The sequence below is a fragment of the Maniola jurtina genome, chromosome 8 (genome assembly GCF_905333055.1).
Source record: "Maniola jurtina chromosome 8, ilManJurt1.1, whole genome shotgun sequence".
In the NCBI taxonomy this organism is placed as follows: Eukaryota; Metazoa; Arthropoda; class Insecta; order Lepidoptera; family Nymphalidae; genus Maniola; species Maniola jurtina.
Window position 1 is genome coordinate 13,517,962 of NC_060036.1, and position 22,864 is coordinate 13,540,825.

Below are 22,864 nucleotides of genomic sequence, written 5' to 3' on the forward strand. Positions count from 1 at the left end.
CTTCTAAATAAAATTCAAAAAACTTTTACAAGTACTTCTGAATCGTCAAAAGCATCTACCATATCTTTATACTAGCTGATACCCGCGACTTCGTTCGCGTGGATGTAGGTTTTTTAAAATTCCCGTGGGAACTCTTTGATTTTCCGGGATAAAAAGTAGCCTATGTGCTAATCCAGGGTATAATCTATCTCCATTCTAAACAGCCCAATCCGTCCAGTAGTTTTTGCGTGAAGGAATAACAAACATACACACACACACACACACACACACACACACACACACACACATACAAACTTTCTCCTTTATAATATTAGTATGTTATCTATGTAATGTTGGACGCCTAATGAAAGAAATGTTTCTGTATCTGCTTTACTGATACTTACTTATTCTAAGTGCGTGACATTATATACCTAGGTGCTTTAACAGAGCTCTCTCCGTCACTTACTCCATACAATCGTAGTTCCCATTTCATTTGAATATTAAGCAACCAAAGTCCGTGAAATTTTGCAGACATAGTCTAGAAACTAATATCTGTGTCTGTGGTGTTTTAGATTTTTCTAAAAATATGTAGTTTTAAAATTACAGGGGCTCAAAGATTTGTATTTTTCTTTAAAAAAAGGCCCAACTTTGTGCTCGTTTTTCTAGACAACGAAGCAATTTAATGAAATTTGGAAAAACCACAGACCTAGAAAATTTAATGAATATTATGTAGTAAAAAAATTATCGTTATATATTTTATATTGTTATAATTATGTGGGAACTACGAAAACCAGAAATTACACCCAGAAATCTTGAAAATTTCGTGCTGTCTCGATTTGTGCAAGAGGGGTGGTGAGGTGCGGGGGACGACCAACCCCCGACGGTGACGGGGGGCGGAAACTGACAATCTAAACTGGTCTAAACACACGGGCCACATTGAAACTGCACCAGACTCTAAACTTGTGGATAGGTCTACTATCTAGACCTAAATACACTGGTACATTTCAACTTGCGTTAGACGTATGTATACGTTACCTACTCAGACGTATGCCTGTAGGTAATAATATGTCTCATGTTCACTGGCAATAGCGCATGCATCAAACCCTGCAGCTCTCTTGCAACCTCTTCCTCACGCAACACGCACAGCTTAAATATTATAATTTTTGACAATGTATAGTATAATGCCATATCACAGGTCACTCTCTGATTTATTGCTAACAATTTACTTCCAAATGCAAAGAAATCTAAGTGTGTTCACACTGCCCAATACCAGGACCTTAAATGACATAAATTCATTCAAATAATCATATGTTGAAAATAAAGGAGAACCCTGTGTTTTTCGGGATAACGTTAGATGCAAAGCTTCTATGGAACACCCATATATCAACACTGGATGGTAAACTCAGCTCTGCTGCTTACGCTGTTATTCGACGGATACTGACGTGGAAACTGCAAAAATTGTATATATTGCCTATTTTCACTGTACTATGTCTTACGGAATCTTGCTATGAGATAAAGCGGTAGATATTGAGAAAAAATTGTATTGCAAAAAAGGACAGGACGTGCAATTTATAATTTAAAACCGCGCGCTGCCATACAAGAAAACATAAGGAAATAGGTACCTATTCTTATAGTAGCTTCTAAATATATTTTCAACTGGCTGATGCCCGCGGCTTCGCCCGCGTGGACTTAGGTTTTTAAAAATCCTGTGGGGTCCTTTCATTTCCCAGAACAAAAGTTGCCTCTCCATAATAACCCGTCCCCGGAATGCACTTGTTTCTGTACCACGTAAAAACATTTAAACGAATGATCCTTTTCAAATCCCGAGGGATCACCAGGATTTAGGAATGCAATTTCTTACAGCATCAGAGTTGAGGTCAACGACAAAGTGTTTACTTGGTATAGCTACCTTCAATATCAATAAATGATCGACACATTCTAAATCCCATTAGCTTTAGTAGTCAGGTCCCCTGCAACATCAGGATTGAGGAGTTGGATTCCAAATTTTTTATTGAACAATGTCGCAAACTTTCTTTATCGATTAAAAAAACTACCCAAAATTACGCAGTTAGGTTACTTGCCAAATTTCATGGTTTTGAGTCAACGGGAAGTACCCTAGAGGTTTTCTTGACACACACGACAGAAAGACAGATAGACAACAAAGTGGTCCTATAAGAGTTCCGTTTTTCGTTTTGAGGTACGAAACCCTAGAAAACGTAGGAACGGCATTCCGAACCAGTGTTAAATTTTTCTGACCATTCAAGAACACTTTGAAGTTTACCTAATAGTTTACAGGAATAAAAATTTATCATTCTATTCCATTCCACTTCATTCTATTCCAGTCTGTTCAAAGATTATACTTAGATAAAAAAAAATTTGTCACCGAAACAATAATTTACGATACATCAATCAATATCAATTTTACTGATGACAATCTGACTATTACCAAAGTGAACGACTACTATAATATCTATTATATACGACTAACATAATATGTATTATAAATTGTGTGCCGTTTGCATTCTCACTAAGTTTTGTTTTATTTGGTTAAACTTTCTGGCATTTATATTGTTATGACGTTTAATTGGTAAACAGTCTGTTTATTGGCTGAAACTCAAAAATTCAGCCAATCACAACAAATAAAATATTGTAATAATGATTGATGCAGCTTTCTGTAATCGAAAACAAAATATTTGACATTAACTTGAATGTGACAGTGATTTCCGAGTAGGGTTGCCAGAGGCCCCGTATTTTACTGGTTACTGGTTGGTGTTTCAGGATACAGAAACCCGTAATTATGAAAATAAAATATGGGGCAAATAAAACTAAATATTTTTAGGGTTCCGTACCTCAAAAGCAAAAAGGAAATAGGATCAATTCGCTGTCTGTCTGTCTGTCCGTCTGTCTGTCTTTCCGTCTGTCCGTCTGTCCGTCTGTCTGTCTGTCCATCTGTCCGTCTGTCCATCTCTTCGTCTGTCATGTGTTCATGAACAAATATTAGTATTTTCAATTTTCAAAGTAACTAAATATTAAATCAAGTGGGTTATTATATGAAAGGACTTTACCAGTACATTCTAAGACAGATTTTTATTTATTTTTATGCATATTTTTTTTAATGCATAATAGTTTTGATTTCTTGTGTAAAATGTCGAAAAAAAAATACCCGAATACGGAACCCTCGGTGCGTGAGTCTGAAATAATGGTGCGTATAAAGAATATAAAGTAGAAAGAATACATATTTTCCTTGTGCGACAATGCGTAGAATAATACCTGCGTAGCCGAAACCCACTCGATTTTGATCATGGCCGTAGCCAAAGAGGCGGAGGTTGGTTTTAGGATCTAAGCCTTTTTTTATACAAGTTAGCCCTTGACTTTAATCTCTCCTAGTGGTAATAGTGCAGTCTAATTTCTTGGCCGGTAGGGCCATACTAACCATATAACTAACCAATTTTTTTTGGAAATATATCAAACATTTCGCGCTCGCTTCACCAAGTAATACAAATTCGTTTTGAATTTGTATTACTTGGTGTATGCCCCGCAATTTCGTCTGCATGAATTTAGGTTTTTAAAAATTCCGTGGGGGATTTTCCGGGATAAAAAGCTTATGTTCGTTTCTGGGGTGCAAGTTACCTCTGAATAGTAAGTATCAAAATTTTGGTAAAGAAGTATCTTGCTATGGCTAAACTCGTTTCCCTTTCACTTAATTTTTTCTGTATTGAACCAAAAACACTTATAGACTACAGGCCCATATTCAAAAATGGATGGGTCATATGGACCACCAGATGATGTATATAGTACGATATAAGACCATGCAATAATAAGATGCCGTCACTTGTAAGGTGTTCAACTGAGTGCTGGTGAAAATTCAAAAGTGCAGGTAGAGTGAGTACATTTTGGTCATATATTTTTGTACGGCATTTTTACCATCGATATATCCATGAAAAATAATAAGAATGCGCGCAGTGCCTTTTCTGCGCGCTGCGCTTTTTCATTGTTGTATTTTATCCCACTGTCAAATTGAAAGGCGAAATTCAACTAACCAGGTAATTAGCCCATAAAGTTGAGCGAACGTGTTTTTCCTCATGACAGGATTCAGTTCCGGCCCTGATAAAACCTCTCCCGAAATCAATTTCTGGCTACGGCCATGGTATTGTTACTTTGAAGGTGGAATTACAAGTTAAATGTAATTTTAAGTTAACATGCAAAGATTGTATGCATGAAATGTATAACATTTTGTTTTACAAAATGAAGAGTTTTTAAAAGCCATTGAAATAAATAAATAATCTTTTATTTAAAACCACATTGCAAACACAGTTCACCAATCAAGACACGGCAACATACAGAGAAAAAATACAAAACATACAAATAAATTGTAATATCTAAATAGGCTTTCAGATAGAACCACCGCCTATTTCTTCAAATACAATAATAAACAATACAATAATACAACAATAAATAAGAAACAATGTCTCCCGTAAACAAATCTAAACCCCGTATTTTTGATGGTGGTAGCCTGTAAATCAAAAAGAGGCAGGTGGCAACCCTACTAGTAAGTAGTAGTAGTAGTGTCTAGTAAGACAGAATGAAAAATTTGTTTTCATTACTCGGCTGGCCTACTGCCAAAGTTTGACAGAAAGTGTGGCGGTAGTTGTGACCTCTGATTGGCCGACTCTCTTTCACTATTTGCTAAAATTGATGATTGCAACAACAATTTTTGCTTTTTTGTAATCGAAAACAGAACACGGACGTCAAACAGGTTGACTAATTGCAATCATTTCTGACCGGCTAACATTGTTCCGCTAGTGGCTCAAACTCACTGTCGCAGCAAGAACATGGTAAATTCAGCCAATCACAGCAATTTGAATTGGTTATCACAAATGTACCGATCTAGGAACCGAGAATGCACGAACCAGGGCAAATAGAGATAAGAACAATAATATCATACGTAGGAAATCGACGGGGGCTCGTTGACAAGTATCCTCTTAAGCGCCGTGGTATCTACAGTTTTCAAATCATATTGTTTTGTTGAGTAGAATGGTACTGTGTAGAGATAAATCTTCTTCCTTTGTAACATTTTGATGACATGCATACACATACACATAGATCTGTGATACTTTCGGAACAGTTAAAAATATTGTCACCCTATTAATCGCAAAATAGTACGTCTCATAAATGAGATACAACCGATTTATCGGACAGTAGGCACTAGGCAATACATCAAGTACCAAACATCCGCTCGATGATAATACTTGTGCAAAATCATAATAATGAATAATGCTCGCTCAGTTTCATACCTAAATATAGACAGTTCTCATTTCCATGCCACAATGCTATATTTGTATTTAAATACCCGAACAAACACGAACTTTGTGAGTCGAGGGACATATATACCCAGTAGTTTTTGATACCTTAGGTTATAACTTACCTTATAAGGGGCGCGGGCGCGAGCTATTTCCAGTAGCTTTTTTTATCTCTCTCGTCTGGCTTTACAAAGATTAGCCAATGTCAAGTTTGTAGTTATTTGTAACAAATTAGGGAAACTATACAAGTATGGACCCCGTCTGTGCCGGCGCTCGTCGACACACGCACGGCACCCCCTTAGAGCGCTTTCCAGTCAGTTTTAACAAAAAAAAAAAACACTCCAAAAAAGCAGAGCACGCCCACCAGCTAATACCAACACCAACACAGACGAATTCCTTCCAGTAGCTTAGGCACCTGACGTGGTACAGCTATACAACACAACTATAGTACCTGACAACAGGTCGAGATGGCAATCGGGGAGGCAGAGGGACTCCCCGCGCAACCGCACGTCACCCGCGCTATTCCGCACCGGATTGGCGCGGAGGCTGTGCGGATGTGCGGGGCGTCCCGAGACCGATTGCCATGTCGACCTGTCGCGTACTATACAAGTGACAATTTAGTCCATATTTCAATTGACTGACACTTGACTAAGTTAAGAGTAGGTCTACGTTTAACTGCCATACCGTGAGATTGCGGTCAAGGGCTAACTTGTATTTGAATAAAAAAAAAGGTGCGCATCCCGCCCAGAGATACGAGTAGGTCTTCTCTCTGGGCCGGTTTCCGCAAAAAAAGGTTTGACTCGTATTGAATATATTTTTTCCGCATTGTGTACGCCTTGCAGTCTGGGAGGAGGGAGAGGACCAGCAGAGAGATCTACTGCATGTACCTATACATAATGCCTCATTTAAAACGCCACACGCCAAAATGGCTGAATTCCATCACACCACTTTAGTCTCGCTCCGACTCGACCGCAATTCGTTTTATCATTCGCTTCCAAACTACAAAACAGAGGCTTTGTGCGTCGCCACGCGTCCCATTATGAAAGTAATTAAAAACTTCAACCGTTCTGACGTCTGTTTTCGACGGCGACTGGTCACAGAATGCAAGCAATTAACTCTGCGCTCGGTTGCAGGTGGACGCTGAAGTTGTTTTGACCGAACCATATTATTATTTGATGACTTTATTTCAGACAGCGACGATAGAGTAGGTATATGTAGAGCTGGTGATAATAGGGTACCCCCCTGGCACTTTTCGAGGACGGAACTTTAAGAAAGTTATTTCAAAACTATTTAATGGGTTTCATACATCAATCAAGTAACTATTTATGTTTTTACGCAATTTAATTCTTTTTAACGGGACTTTTCCACGTTGATTCATCAATCTGGCTTATCGTTTCCTGATAGTTCCCCGACCACTAATCGTTTATTTATTATAACTCCTATTTTTTTATTTTTTTCGCAATACGCGATATCATGCATCATTTGCCAAATCCCAATAGTGGAGATAATGGCTCATTTTGATAATGGCTCAGCATTTTTAAAATGATGGTCTTTACACTAAGTTCCATTGTTCTCTTGTCTATAATATCAGAGAAAGTATGAAAAGCAGTAATATAATTTATACTCTATTAAGTACTGCTTTTTACACATATCTAATCTCGTTAGTGAAATTCAGAGATCGGCCTAAAGCCTGGGCCAGACTGTTTTAAACAAGCCCTCCACATCGGTCTCCAACGGGCGGCGGTTTACAACAGAGTAAACACTTGTTTGCAACAAAAATTCGTTTGACCTTCAACAACCTCTGTGAACGGACGCGCGTTGTCATCCGCGTGTGGATGTCGCCGTTGTAAACACGTATTCCACAGTGCTTCCACAGATGCAACCCTTGTTGTAAACCACGCAAGGGCAGTTGCGCAGCGGCAACCGGACGCAGAGGTAGGATGCTTGTGGAGAGGGTAACTGCGCGAGAGCAGTCGACTGCTTGAGTAATCAGTGTATGCCTGGCAACTGCTTGACCGCATGATAAAATTTCAACGTGCTGCTGACTGCCCGGAGCACTTGCAACTGCTCGAGCGGTTCCATGTATAGATAGAATATAGAATAAAACTATGCAGTCGCAGTTTGAAGCAGTCAATCCTGACTGCTTTATGCTGCCCGTGTAAAGCCGGTCTAACAGATTTCAATTCAAACTGCAAACGTTGCTTCGTCAGCAAAGGTTTCGCCATTACCCTTAACGATTGTGGCGCCCTGGTAATAAAGTCCATAATGAGCGTAATATATTCAGGCGGTGGAACGTAAACAGTTTTATTTCTTTACAAACATCGTTTGGGCCCTAAGGGTTCCATGGAAATTAGCTGAGTAGGATTTTTCAGAACCTCAAACATTAATGTTCATTATACGTCTTCTATAACCATACTAATATGATAAATGAGAAATGTGTTTGTTGGTATCCGTTTACCCGTTACACAAAAGGCCAAAAAACTAACAGTTTATTTCAGTTTATCTATTAGTAAAAAGCTCCATTCTATTTGCTTCTAAACATCAAAATATCACATACAGGACGCGACGACATGAATCCTATTACAGAATTAATTAAAAGCTTCATCTTGGCTTCCATCAGAGCTGCGCAACGTCTGCTGTTGACGGCGTCTGTCCACAGAATGACAGGATACGAACATTTCATTTCATAAACCCACTATGCTTCCCTGCATTGTGGGAATAGGAATCATTGAAGGTAGATTTAGTTTTCCTTAGTTTACGTAAAAGGTAAACAAGTAGCTTTTCGCTGAAAGTAAGAGGCGCTGCGGCCCATACGACCTTGTTACCGCGAATTGACAATAAAATCATGGTACGGGTGAAAAACCTTTTCCCTTATAAAAACGCAAACAATATCGTTTCCTACATTTTGCATGATAAATCAAAAACTATTATGCATAGAAATAAATAAAAATCAGTTTTAGAATGTACAGTTAGAACCCTTTCATATTATGATATCCCACTATATAGGTTTAGTTAGTTATCTTGCTTTGAAAATTGAAAATACTAATATTTGTTCATGGATACATTTTTTTTTTGTGATGGTACCACAAATTCACGGATTTCAGTTTTTTCCCTTATTTGTGCTTTAAGACCTAACTACCTGCCAAACATGATTGTAGGTCAACGGAAAGTACCCTATAGGTTTTCTTGACAGACACGACAGACGGACAGACAAACAGACAGACAACGAAGTGATCCTGTAAGGGTTCCTTATTTCTTTTTGAGGTACGGAACCCAAATACTGATAACTTACATAAAAACTTCAAGTTAACAAAATCATGTAAATAGAATCCGAAATTCTTTCTCTTGAATGAAAAAACTAATTAGGTACCTAACCAAACTAAGCCACGTCATTTTCAAAGAAATTTTTCAATAAACCGGGATCTTCGTTTGATCTCACGTATATGAGGAATTCTGCCGCAGTCTTCGTTATTAGTATATTTCCCCTCCATAGGAAATTAATATCACTCGGAACTCTTACAAGAAATGAGCCGTTATAGCTTCGCCATTATGTCTTGAACTTACAAATTAAGTTGTGATATTACTTTATTACTTTGCGATTATAGCAATACTAATCACACTAATCAAACAAACATAGCACTAATCCGATCTCTGATCTAAATCTAGGCTTTTCAGTGGACATCTTGGTCATATCTACGTCATATGTCCGATTTGAATCCGATGCACATCCGAGATATTCTCACGGATGATGGACAGAACTCGGATGACGAAAGTCGGGGCTAGTGCGTAAGCTATCATACAAATAGTTCTATGACTACTTCGGAACGTATCTTTACGGACTCGGATTGGATGCAGTGCGTTTTCGCCCTAGTATGGACCGATATTTTCACCAGTGCAGATTATCTCACCAATTGAATCAGATTTCAAGGATTTCGTAAATTTCTTTAGTTATATTTCAGAAGTTTTCGTAGTACCTATCCTTGCAAATGCAAGCGATTATCGAAATACGCATCCAGTGTGAACGCTCCCATAGTATTTACTTGAAGGATAGGGATCGTTCATGCCTTTTCGTACGTGCTCTCGCCATCAGACGCACGAAATCGCAAAGTGAGCGCGGCTCATATAGGGACCTAGGAACTTGCATCCTAAAAGATATAGCAGCGTCCTAAAAGAAAACGTTCTCTCCCTAACCTCATCCTGTTTTAAGCTTCAATATGTAATCAGAATTTTGCGTCCAGTTAATGCAACCAGTACCACAATTATAAAAACAATTGCACATGAAATTAAATTCCTGCAGTAAGAATGTCTGTCTTTATAAATTTTTCCTCCTCCATGCGAAAGTTTCCCAGTATTCGCCTCACGTCTCGGCGGGTCTTCGGCAAAGCTCACAATTAGCTCGCGGCGATTCTCCTCGGCTTCCCTTACCCACGCGGCCTTATTGCCAGTCTTGTTACCATTATTAGGAACATTTGTGCTTTTGTTTCATTCAAGTTTTAGGGCTCCGCAGTCAACAAAGAACCCTTATGTATCCGTCCGTCTATGGCTCAGCTCAGAGACTCTTAGCTTGAAATTTATAGAGCGCACTTTGACTTTCCCTGTGATTTGTTTGATTTCGTTTGTCCACTACTGTGGAGACTTTTCAACACTGCGCTTTCTGGTGTGCCATCATTCAGCACCTTGGGACGTTAACTTATATCAGTTCTTCGAACTATGTGACTACTGTGTGTCAAAGTGGTCACTAACAAGAAGTCCTAGAAAGTCCCATCAGCCGCTGGATTAAGGCGGCGAGACCGTGGCGTGTGTAAGTCTCTACAAGAGACATATTTTGTCCAGCAGTGGACGTCTGTCGCTTGATAATCATGACGATGAGAAGGATCGAATCCCAGAATAGAATGGAATGCCAATCAAAAGATAAAAATCATTTTGTATGATCAAGACGTCATGTAATGTGGGCCATTCGGTTTCTGGGTCACAGCTTTGTCCTAGGCCGGTCCTATTTAAACTTCGGAATGAGAACGTCATTAGACGATGTGGTTTTTGAATGGCGGCTTCATTAGATACGCCAATTTTTCTCTTTTTTACATGTTTTCATTACATCTTTACAAAATCTTTTGAGTGGGTGTATATGTAAGGGAATTTTCATTGAAAAATTTTAATGATAAAATTTTTACATCGCCGCTTATTTTGACCTGAGACCGATTTCCCCGGGGAATAAAGAAATCCATTTAATATCATAAATGCAAAAGTGTCTGTCTGATTGCTAGCTTTCCGATTTTGAAGAAGTTGGTGCAGAGTTAACTTACATCCCGGCGATGGAGATAGGCTATTTCTTATCCCGGAAAAACAAAGAGTTCTCACGGGATTATGACAGGCCCATTCATTTAATCGATGATTAATTCTACTAAATACTATTATTATGATATTATGATACTAAATACTTATTTTATTCTTTTTCAAGTACTAAACAATAAAGATGTTTAAATAAATAAATAGTATGGGAAATCCCGGGACTAACACAGGCTACTTTTTACCCTAGAAAATCAAAGAGTTCCCACGGGGTTTTAAACTAACCTAACACGGACGAAGTCGCGGGCATCAGGAGCTAGTTGGTTATACGTTTACGAGTAACAGTTGGATATTAATCGATCTTTAATGTTCCAGGACGTTTGAATGACTAATTGCCTCGCTCACGGGGCTTATGCAAGGGGTTGTGAATGGAGCAATCAAAGAGCTTTCAAACTGCCACGCTGGATTGATCAGTTGAACCCAAAAAGCTACACGACGAATCTTTGCGGAAGAGCTCAACCTCGTCTGCCAAAGTTTTGGATCCGGGGGTCAAGAAATATACTCGGGGCCACAAGTTTAATTTGCTATAATCCGTTGAAACAGACAAATCTGTATGGTGCAACATTCAGCGCGTGATATGCACCACCCGCCCTCCCTCTGCTAAACATCCAGGAAAAGCTAGCTAGCAAGCAGCACATGCATAAAATGTAGTGTTGCGTTGCTGTGGTGCATGTTGTAGTAAATTATTTTTGTGGTTCTTTGAATATCACGGACTTACGAAAAATAACGCCTGCTTCTATACTGTCAAGAAGTATTACTTGGATTTTTTTCTGCTCAGAATAGAATTGAAAGTTCTTTATTCAAATAAACATTCTCTACTTTAGTAAAACGTTTACTACTTTTGAAAATTATTAAATGCATCTACCACTTCTATAAAATACCAGAACTTTTTGCTATGGACGAGGTATCTCTATGTCCTCTCTTCGACATGTAGCTCGATAGTTGAACCCCATATAAATATTAGCCCCAGTTTCCACTATTCACCAAGCAATTTGCAAATGGAAATTTGCTAACGAGTATGAAACTGTGTAACTGGCGTTATGTTCCTGTGAAAGCCGATTGATTTTCTATTTGCACAAACTGAACGAACAAATAGTGTTTATTTACTACTTAGGTCCATTTACACGAAAGACGGTTAAAGTTAACTTATGGTTACCTCCATGATTAAGGTTAAAGGCACAATTTTGGTTCACATTTAACATAATTATATTGACTTGTGCAGTGCAAGCCTTCCTTTTATTGATGGTCAAAGTTTAACGGTAACCCTAAGTAACTTTAACCACCTCTCATACAACTGGACTTAAGTCGTTAACTTTTGAGTCTATTTCAACAGCTTTCTTCTAATAATCTAATAAACGATACCTGACAAGCCTGGGTGGAAAAATATGCGAACAAAAATGCCTACGCAAAGGAAAAAGTGAAAATTTGCTAGATTAGGTAAATTTTTACACACAAAGCAATAATAGTTAAAAATTAAAACCAAGAAAATTGCAAAGTCATCATGTTTTTTTTTTTTTATTCACTATAGGCAAGCGCTTGACCACAATCACACCTGATGTAAAGTGATGAAGTGTGTGATCAACCTATCGCTGGTCCCCTACCGAGCACGGGTCACTCTGAGAATGAGAACGATTTAAGCCATAGTCTACCAGATTAACAGACTTCACATATCTTTGATAACATTATGGAGAATTCTCGGGCATGCAAGTTTCCCTGACACGTTTTTCTATACTCTATACCCAACCATCCATTAATAAAGTAAAATTGTTTGAAATAAGAGTGAAGACTTTCGAAAGGAAAACTCGTAATATGACCAGGAAACGGGAAAACTTTTGAAACTAGAACTTCTCAAACTTTATAATTATGCATTCAACTCGAGTCTTCAAGATGCAACTGTGCGAGAGTGTAATTATCTTTTCCATCTTCGTCCGGATCTGATGCTCTATTTCAGCATTTGCCTTATTATTTACTACTTAGCCCAAGAAAAATCCGGAACGAGGAAATTCGCAGAAGAACAAAATAGCTCAAAGGATTAGCAAGCTGAAGTGGCAATGGGCTAGTCATATCTGTCGCAGAACCGACGGCCGATGGAACAGACGTGTTTTCGAGTAGAGACCGCGTACCGGTAAGCGCAGTGTGGGACGACCTCCAGTCCACTGGACCGATGACCTGAAGAAGGTAGAGGGGAGCGGGTGGATGAGGAAGGTGGTGGACCTTGTTCGGTGGCGCGCTCTTTGAAAGGTCTATGTCCAGCAGGCGCATACAGGCTGAATGAATGGGAATGGAACAAGAAAAATATTCAAGCATTCAAAACTATGTATTTGAAGAGCTGGCGAACAGAACACTGCAATTACACTTATGATCATTCACACTTCTCACTTGTCAGAACTATGCCCGAAATATTGCTCCTAATATTAACTTCAACAATGTTTAACTAATATATCGGGTAATAATGAACACAGTTCCCCCACTCCGCCGCGGGCCTGCATTAGCGGTTTGCTAACGAGGGTCGCAGGGAGCTGCCTGAGGTGTGTAATTATATTAACGTGCCGAGGTTACCCCTGCCACTGACAGCCCATTTGTTTGCCGTTAGTTGTGACTCGTTGTTTCGTACAAAATTTAATGACATATCACCATAACTATGCATTATTGGGATCAACTCCCTTCAGCGGTGTTTTTACTAAACTTTGGTACGAGTTATTTGAATAACAGATCAACATATTCGTAAAAAAGCTAGCAACGTATTTCTAAGGTTTATACAACGTTGTGAAAACTATGCATAATCCTCCTATTATTTAACATCATTCATTATAACAGACATACGGGGTAATAATGAACTAAGTTGCCCCATGGCGCTATTACCCCGCTTCGCCGTGACTTCGCTTTAGCGATCTGCTAACAAGGGTCGCAACTCACAGGGAGCTGCCTAAGGTGTGTAATTATATTAGTGTGGTGAGGTTACCTCTGCCACTGACAGCCCATTTGTTTGCCGTTAGTTATGACTCATTGTATGATGATGAGACTCCCTTTAGCTTTCTTACTAAACTTTGATAATATGAGTTATTTTAAGGGATGGGCCCACAAATTTCTTAAAAAAGCCTAAAGGGTGCTAAAGCACCTATAGGCTTTTTTAAGAATTTTTGCAAACGGTACGGAACCCTAAAAAATTATTATATTAAGTTTACTTCATGGTACAACGGGTATTCCCGGACGGAATCCTGGACAATAGATAGTCCAGGGACCGCCGCCCATTGTGACTCCAAGACCGGGAAAATGAATTCGGATCTTTCCAGTTACCTGCCCCAAATGTTTTATTAGTTTGTAGAAATTTTGTTATGGAATTTTTATATTCAGGTTTATTTATTTCGTTTATAAGTTATTGTTCTGTTTTCATGCAGAAAACCGTACAAAATCTATTCTCTATGTCTTTAAGAGGGGTCTCTCCGTCACTCACTCCATACAAACGTAGTTCGTCTCTCATTTGAATACTAACCAATCATACTCAATGGAATTTTGTATAAACGTTCCGGGAACTAATATCTATGCCTATAGTTTTCCAGATTTCCTTTAAAATATTCGGTTTCAAAGTTACGCGGTCTTAAAAATTCAAATACAAATCTTTGAGCCCCTGTAATTTTAAAACTACATATTTTTAGAAAAATCTAAAACACCACAGACACAGATATTAGTTTCTAGATCTAGAATAATATGTCTGCAAAATTTCATGGACTTTGGTTACTTAATATTCAAATGAAATTGGGACTACGACTAAATGGAGTAAGTGACGGAGAGAGTCCTGTTAACCATATCAGTTGCAGGGTGATTGAATGGGAAGGCGTGATAAATGCCACAGCTCACACACTCTCGCATTTCTAATATTATTGGGGATTGAATTTATATAAAATTAATTAAACACACACCTGACCTACTACCAAATATTAACACACTTGTACAGTCGATAAAAACTTTCTCATATTCGAAGTCATTAGGTATATTGAGCGTCAAAAAAGAAACCATAAAAAATAACAGTCATCGCATCGCGTTAACGTAAAAAGTGAAATTAATAAAAGCCATTCAAGTCGACCCAGCCGCCGAGTGGCTGCTTAATTAACAAAGGAATGATTAATTGCGTCAATTTATAAAATCAAACAGGAAAGCGGCGCGAAAACCTTCAAAAAATCTTTTGTACCTTTCAACCATTTCAAACGATACCATTAGTTTCAACATTTACCTTAGATTAAACAAAATTTCTTTCATCATCTTAACGTATCGCTCACCCACTGAGCACAAATCTCCTCTCAGAATGAAAAGCGTTTGGTTAAAGTCCACAACGCTGGTCAAGTGTGGATTAGCAAACGTATACACACAGCATAAATCCATACTAATATTATAAATGTGAAAGTGTGTCTGTCTGTCTGTCTGCTACCTTTTCACGGCCCAACAGTTTAACCGATTCCGACGAGCACAGGATTAGCTTATATCGTGGGGACGGACATAGGCTATTTTTTATCCCGGAAAATCCAACAGTTCCGACGGGATCTTTAAAAACCTAAAACCACGCAGACGAAATCGCGGGCATCCTCTCGTATTAAACCGGACCCGGAGTAAAATTACAACTGTACTTAATTATACACTAAATGTTTTCAGAAAACTAGAACAGCCAAAATAAGTACGATAAGAAAAGGGTACCTTAGATTTCAATTCAAAATAGAGAAAGAAAAATAAAAAAAACTTGCTTCAACAGTTTCTGCACACGAAGGAGCGTTCTAACACGCTCTCGCACCCACAAGTGGTCTAATAACACGAAATACTCGAGTCCAATTGTCAACGGCACAAAGCCTCACACTCAATGGGGACGGCGAATTGGAATAGATTTCAGTATACCCACAGCTAAGATGTACCCCAGCAGCACTAGTAATAAATAATTAGGTGCCGAAGTAAAATATATAGCCTCGATAGCTCAGGACCGGACTGAATCCCGAAAGGTCGGCGGTTCAAACCCCATCCGTTGCACTATTGTCGTACCCACTCCTGGCACAAGCTTCACGCTTAATTGGAGGGGAAAAGGGGAGTATTAGTCATGATTAGCATGGCTAATATTCTTTTTTATATATATAAAAAAATAAGGTCTATACTTGTACCACTGAATTTCTCCAAAAAACTGTAACGGCCAAAATGCAATCAGAAAAAGGTACGTTAGATTTCAGTTCAAAATTGAGGAAGAAAAATAAACACAACTTGTTCTAACATAGTTTCTGTACACGAAGGAGCACTCTAACACGCTCTCGCACCCACAAGTGGTCTAATAACACGAAATACTCGAGTTCAATTGTCAACTCCACTGCAGCTTCGAGCTCAATGGGGCGATGGAAATGAATGAATGGGAATGGAATGATTCCAAGTTGACGGCATTTCAGAAACCCACTGCGACGGCGACGACTTACATTTCGAACGATTGATTTCTGCTAGCAACTTAAAACGATAATTTTACGAAATCCATACTTCCATACAAATCTAAATATATCCTCTTGTTCGGTCGGGGGTTATTAAATACAAGATGAAGTTAAACAGCACTAAACCCGACTACTACCCGCGAACTTCCGATAGATAGCGATAGATATGGTAAGATGCAAAAAAAAATTTTGAGACCCCCACTTTTTTGGATGTAGCATCCGTCAGGTCGATTTATTGGCGTATAAAATGTATCCTATGTCACCCGGACCATAGTAACGAATCGATTGACACCTCATTCATCAAAATCGGCTCAGTAGTTTATACGCTACGGTGGAACACACATAAATAAAAACCTTTTGAAATTATAACCCTTCCTTTTGGCTTCGCCGTAGTCGGGTTTAATTCGGAAACACGAAAAAACCCCGAAAACCGAACAAAACTTGAACAAGTGTTAATTAAAAATTTATAACACCCCCGACAAGTGAAGGTTACAGTAATAACTAGAAAAGAGCTGATAACTTTCAAACGGCTGAACCGATTTTCTTGAATTATAGCTAAGAACACTCTCGATCAAGCCACCTTTCAAACAAAAAAAACTAAATTAAAATCGGTTCATTAGTTTAGGAGCTACGATGCCACAGACAGATACACAGATACACACGTCAAACTTATAACACCCCTCTTTTTCGGTCGGGGGTTATTAAATACAAGATGAAGTTAAACAGCACTAAACCCGACTACTACCCGCGAACTTCCGATAGATAGCGATAGATATAATAAAATTGTTTTTCTGTCGCTCGGTGTATTTAACATTGTACTACATTTATATTTATGAGCTCAGAATTTCTTCTTCTTTCATTTGATATCCCACTCGATACGATAGCAAAAAAAAATTTGGAGACCCCCACTTTTTTGGATGTAACATCCTTCAGGTCCATTTATTGTCGTATAAAATGTATCCTATGTCACCCGGACCATAGTAACGAATCGATTGACACCTCATTCATCAAAATCGGCTCAGTAGTTTATACGCTACGGTGGAACACACATAAATACAAACCTTTTGAAATTATAACCCTTCCTTTTGGCTTAGCCGTAGTCGGGTAAAAATTCGGTAACACGAAAAAGCCCCGAAAACCGAACAAAACTTGAAAAATATAATAACAGCAAACTACATCGAAACTCAACGCCGGTTTACCTACGCCGCGCCGTACGTGCTTCAACAAAATATTGATATTGTAAAAGTTTCATGGAAATGAAAGTCATTTAACGGCCAGAGGCGGAAACTTTGCTGTTCAAACTTTAAAGCACAATTTGTTGTAACAGTACACGTACGACACAATATAAGGGCTCATCATCTTCATTCTTCTACATTTTTAGGGTTCCGTACCTCAAAAGGAAAAACGGAACCCTTAGGATTTTGTTGTCTGTCTGTCCATCTGTCGTGTGTATCAAGAAAATCTATAGGGTACTTCCCGTTGACCTAGAATCATGAAATTTGGCAGGCAAGTAGATCTTATAGCACAAGTAAAAGAAAAAATCCGAAAACCGTGAATTTGTTGTTACATCACAAAAAAAAATGTGTTCATGAACAAATATAATTAGTATTTTCAATTTTCAAAGTAAAATAACCATATCAAGTATGATATGAAAGAGCTTTCCTTGTACATTCTAAAACATATTCACATTTATTTTTATGCATAATAGTTTTTGATTTATCGTGCGAGATATCGGAAAACAAACCCGAGTACGGAACCCTCAGTGCGCGAGTCAGACTCGCACTTGGCCGATGATTTTTTAGTTAAATCGATAAAGCATGGATGTGGATTTTACGAATTTTGGAAGACCCTCTTTTTATCCGACTACCTAAGGAATAAAATTTATTCTTGACAAACTTAGGCTTCAACCATTGGACCATTGTGGAGCGCCACCCCTAAATTAGCGGGCGTAACCAGTAGCTTGATGACGGGCTGTGATGATGATGATAATGATGCATTGCCATATACTCGTATAAGTAATCTCTAGGTATAGAGAGCTCGCTAAAATCTCCATGTAAAGTTGTGTCATTGTTCCTCTGTTAGGAGCAAACAGGTTCAAATATTTGACCACTTATTATAAGCATCACACAGTTGAGATTTCCCAACGGTAAGCGTTGCAAACATGACCAAATATTTAATCACTTCATCACTAGCTTCAACGGTGAAGGAAAACATCGTGAGGCAACTTGCGTGCCTGAGAGTTCTCCATAATCTTCTCATAGATGTTTGAAGTCTGGCAGACTTCGACCAGCGTGGCAGACTTTTGTCTAAACCGTAATTCGTACGTAGTTGAAATTCCTCGGACACGTATGAAGCGATTTGCTTCCTCGTTTCTAATCCGAGCCGCTAGGTTATGGAACGTCCTTCCGGCATTAGTTTTCCCTTCCACGTTTAATATGGGTATCTTCGAGTCAAGAGTGAATCGGCAACTTCTAGGCAAGCACGCTCCATTTTAGGCAGCATCATCACTTGCTAGCAGGTCTGATTGCAGCTAAGCGCTAGTCTGTAAATTAAAAAAAAACCTTTCTCATTCTGAGAGGAGACCTGTGGTCAATAGTGGGATTGTGATGGGTTGATTATAATGATGATGAGCAAATATTTGGTGAATGTCCATTCTCGATGATAAAGCACTTCCTGCAAACTGCGCCAGAAAGTATAGTTAGTTAGTTATACCTATTGTATTCTCATAATTTTTAATTGAAACTTGATTACGCTTTCTTCTTTATTAAAAGAATGTTCTTTTCATTATTTTTACAAGAACATTTTCTACGATCTCAAAGCATCGTAGGTACTCTTAATAAATTGTAGTCTATGAATGAACTCTAAGTTTTTCACGAGATACTAATAACAGATGACCCATAGACTCTTTGCCTTAGGCTAAAGGTAGAAGTGTGCTGACTTTAATGCTTTGTAGTTTATTATAATATTGTTAAGAAGTTTAAAAATTATTTTATACATCTATACTAATAAATAAAATTGGAGTGTCTGTCTGTAATTTTGAAATAACCACCACATATTAAGGTCATATGGTTATTTGAACGATACCATGACTGAATCACACGTTTTTAAAATTTTTGTCTGTCTGTCTGTCTGTCTGTCTGTCTGTCTGTTTGAAAAGGCTAATCTTCGGAACGGCTGAACCGATTTTAACGCGATTTTCACATACAAGTAGAGGATTGACCAGGGTGTAACATAGGCTACTTTTTTAACCGACTTTCAAGAAAAGAGTTGTGTTTTTCTACCTATGTACACCGAAATCTCCGAGATTTCTGAACCGATTTGCGTCATTTCTTTTTTAATCGATAGAGGAACTTTGCGACATTGTTTCATAAAAAATTTGGATTCCAACTCTTCAATCCTGATGCTGCAGGGGATCTGACCATCAATCATCAATCCATGCGGGCGAAGCTGCGGGCATCAGCTAGTAATAAAATAAACTTAAATAAAACTGAATTTAATTAAATCTAAAACCTCATCGGGACCACCGCAGCGAGGCATTGCAGCAGAGGTCAAAACCTGCCAAAACCCAATTGCTTTTATTATATTAGTGTGGATTAAAAGGCAAAAGTCCAAGAATAGAAGGTTTTAATCAAAGATTGAACTTCAGAGAATCTTTTTGCTCAATGATCCAATCCAGTTTCTCGATTCGGTTGTGCGAGCAACAATAGTTGGCATGGAACAGGTCGCTATTGTCAGCACTCTGGGACGCCCTGTCGAAGCGCAAAGCCGGCACAGCTTTGTCCCACTGGCACCAGTTAGAGGGAAAATCGATAACTGTGCCTGAAATAGAACAGGACTTTATAGAATTGGTGTAGGTGGAGAAGCAACTCGGAAATTATCCTATTCCTATACCCACCTCCTTCTACCCGTCATTTTACGGTTCCGTACCTCAAAAGGAAAAACGGAACCCCTATAGGATCACTTCGTTATCTGTCTGTCTGTCTGTCTGTCCGTCATGTCTGTCAAGAAACCTCTAGGGCACTTCCCGTTGACCTAGAATCATGAAATTTGGTAGGTAGGTAGGTCATAGCACAAGTACAGGAATAAATCTGAAAACCGCGAATTTGTGGTTACATATCATTTAAAAAAAAATTAAAATGTTTCAATTTTCAAAATAAGATACCTAACTATACCAAGTGGGGTATCATATGAAAGGGCTTTACCTGTACATCATGTTTTATGAATAATAGTTTTGATTGATCATGCAAAATGTTGGAAAAAATACCCGAGTACGGAACCCTCAGTGAGCGAGTCTGACTCGCACTTGGCCGGTTTTTTGTATTTGCTAGGAATAGGTACTTAGATTCGTCAGAGAGATACTTCCATGCTACTACGATTTACTGACTTATGTAGGAGGACGAAAGGATAAACCCCAATTGTTTTTGTTAGAATACTGTGGATTAAAAGGCCAAAAATCTTAGGATAGAAAGTTTAATTCAAAGATTAGACTTCAAGAGTCTTTTTGCTCAACATCCCCCGTTCGGTTGTGCGAATAACAATAGTTGTTGTTGAACAGGTCGCTATTGTCAGCACTCTGGGATGTCCTGTCAATACGCAAAGCTTTGTCCCACTGGCTCCAGTTAGAGGGAAAATCGATAACTGTGCCTGAAATAGACCAGGACTTTATAGAATTGAAGTACGGTGGTGAAGCGACTCTGACATTAGGTACTACAATTTTTGTATTTGCTATGAATATCTTGTAGAAGGTTGTAGAATAATATGTAAATTAAAAATTTTCAACACCCCCGACAAATCATTTTCAAATAAATAATTATGTATATCTAGGCAACGTCCATCTTGACAGCTTGACATTTGTCAATTGACACTTGAATATTATGAACCTAAGGGTTATCTAACCTTCTTTTCATCAAGAAAACTAGAAAATAGCTGATAACTTTTAAACGGCTGAACCGATTTTCTTGAATTATAGATAAGAACACTCTCGATCAAGCCACCTTTCAAACAAAAAAAAAACCAAATTAAAATCGGTTCATTAGTTTAGGCGCTACGGTGCCACAGACAGATACACAGTTACACAGATACACACGTCAAACTTATAACACCCCTCTTTTTGGGTCAGGGGTTAAAAAGGAAAGAAGTGATAGCCCAGTGGTTAAGACATCGGTTCTCTACTCGGGGGTCCGGGGATCAATCAATTCGGGTCGATCGATCGAACTCTAGCTCTTTGGAGTTACGTGCGTTTTAAGTTACAAATGACAATTCCTAGGTTCAAAGCAATGAATATGACTTGATTTAACGGTAAAACCAAAAGGATGGACTATAAAAACCTGACAAATAGAGAGGCGCACTTTCATCTATACATATAATAAAATTGTAGAAAAGTGGTGTCTGTACAATGGAAATATATAAAAAAAAAGTAGCAGGGGTTGTTATTATATCGATGCCGAACCCGAAATTGTAATTAATTTTTTTTTTTGTCTGTTTGTCTGTTTGTCTGTTTGTCTGTGTGTTTGTGCACGCTAATCTCAGAAACGGCTTATTCGATTTAGATACGGTTTTCACTAATATGTTGTAGTAAGCTTCACTTAGGATTTAGTGTTTATTTCATGTCAATCGGTTCATAAATAAAAAAGTTATGTCAATTTAAAGAATCACGGCGCCTCGCGCCTGAGTGTCCGTGGCTATATAAAGCGCGAAAAGTCACTATTCCACGCGAACGAAGTCGCGGGCACAGCTAGTCTTTATAATATTAGTATGGATGGTCGATTAGTATGGATGAATAGAACCTATAATCTAAATCCTCTCAGAAAATAATACTTCTTGTTTTAAGGCAAAATTCCATAAAGTCCTTTACCGTCAACCTTTTAGGGCTCGAGCACGCACACACACATCATTGTGACCCCTTTTATGTGCAGCTATTAGAGATAAGGCCGCGTGGAAACGACTGAAATCTTCGTCAAGGGCGGACTTTACGGCTTTAATGGGAACAAAGGGTGTAGACTGTAGTCGCACTCTGTATTTAAGGGACTATAATCAGGATAATGACGTAAGGCTGGGCGCAAGCTGAAGATTTCTAAGCTCATCCATACTTCCATACTAATATTATAAATTCGAAAGTGTCATGTCTGCTACCTTTTCACGGCCCAACAGTCTAACTGATTCTGGCGAAATTTGGTACAGGGTTAGCTTATATCCCGGGGACGGATATAGGCTACTTTTTATCCCGGAAAATAAAAGAGTTCCCACGGGATTCTTAAAAACCCATCCGCTTAACTGATTTGTATCTTTGGTACCGAGGTAGCTTGCGTCCCTGTAATTGACATAGGCATTATATCCCGGAAAATCAAACAGTTCCCACGGGATCTTTCAAAACCTAAATCCACGTGGACGAGTCCTCGAGGAGTCGCGGGCATCCTCTAGTTATCTATAAGGAATAACATCGTGAGGAAACCTCCATAATGTTTTCAACAGTGTGAGCAGTCTGCCAACCAGCAATTGGCCACCGTGGGATACTGGCCCAAATCCGTCTCATTCTGAGAGGAAACTCGTACTCAGTAGTGGGCCGGCGATAAATAATTTACGTGACGATATCTTTCAACAACTACTCATGAGAAAAGTTGGCTCTTATACTATGAAAAGTACGCTATCGTATGCACATTACACAAAAGTTTTGCTACTAGAAATATGCTCACGCAATGATTTACTGGAATCTTATTCAAGGATCGGCTATAATCAGTTTACGGATACACGCAACCTTCTCAAAATAACGCTCAATAAAATTTTCAA

General features: G+C 38.6%; 1 protein-coding gene across 1 annotated transcript in view; it reads right to left on the reverse strand.

Annotated features, from left to right (window-relative positions):
- The window catches only part of LOC123867369 (centaurin-gamma-1A), a 307,921-nt gene that overhangs the window by 175,880 nt on the left and 109,177 nt on the right, over window positions 1–22,864 (reverse strand). The window lies entirely within an intron of this gene.